Genomic DNA, 834 nt, shown 5'->3' on the forward strand with positions numbered 1-834 from the left:
AAGGCTCATGTCCCTGTCTGTCTTCAACACAGGGATATCTGTCCTGGATCACATGAAGAGTGTGAATGTCCCAGAAAACTTACAAAATAAATAAATACATAGAGAGCTGCCTCTCAGGGCTGCACTCCCTGTCTTGGCTCCCAAACACCTTCAAGGAAGGGTAACTGAGAAAATGTCAGACTCACAACAACACACACTTTTACTCATTGCTCTCAACATGGGGTCCGACTGTCACATATCACCATATCCGCTCAGACCCTAGGAGACTGTGCAACTGGAACCAAAGCAAGTGCAGGCTTGACATGCGGCTGTCTCAGCATGGCAACACAGTACCACTGCCACTTCCTGGCTTCCCGGATGGGGACGCTCAAGGCCCAACTCTCAGAGTAGACAGAGCCCAGCTCTGTGGCCACTGCGACAAGCCTACAGAGGCTTCAATGTGCCTGCAGGGCACACAAGGCGGCTATCACTAATCCCTCAAAGGATCTGGGCAATGCATCTCCTCCACGCCAAAGGCAGCATCTCAGTATGTCCCAGAGGCCTCTCTTGCCAAAGGACAAACTCTTCAAGCTGAGTGGAGAAAGCACCGGCTGTTCTAGAGACAGTGAGGCTACAGCTGGGGGAAGGGAAGAGCAGAGGAGTGGATTCCTAGGCTATGCCTGACCCGCTGAGAAGGTGGGTGACCCGAAGGTGCCGGACCTCAGTCCCGATGAGAGAGGTGGTATTGAGTTTTCACTCATTTTGTTCAGCTTTTCCAAGGAATGTTTGACTAGGAATCATCATCGATCCAAGCACATTGGAGTGCCCTTGCAGAAAGAGTTTCGGGCTCCTCTG

The 834-nt window shown here is 51.7% G+C and overlaps 1 non-coding gene across 1 annotated transcript; it reads right to left on the reverse strand.

Annotated features, from left to right (window-relative positions):
• Positions 1 to 695: 695 nt before the first annotated feature.
• Positions 696 to 789, reverse strand: LOC129671993 (small nucleolar RNA SNORD116). Its single transcript, XR_008719448.1, has one exon. It is a non-coding gene; the product is annotated as a small nucleolar RNA SNORD116 (small nucleolar RNA).
• Between the last annotated feature and the right edge of the window lie 45 nt (positions 790 to 834).

This window comes from Psammomys obesus, unplaced genomic scaffold, assembly GCF_907164565.1.
Source record: "Psammomys obesus unplaced genomic scaffold, mPsaObe1.curated_primary_1811, whole genome shotgun sequence".
Classification (NCBI taxonomy): Eukaryota; Metazoa; Chordata; class Mammalia; order Rodentia; family Muridae; genus Psammomys; species Psammomys obesus.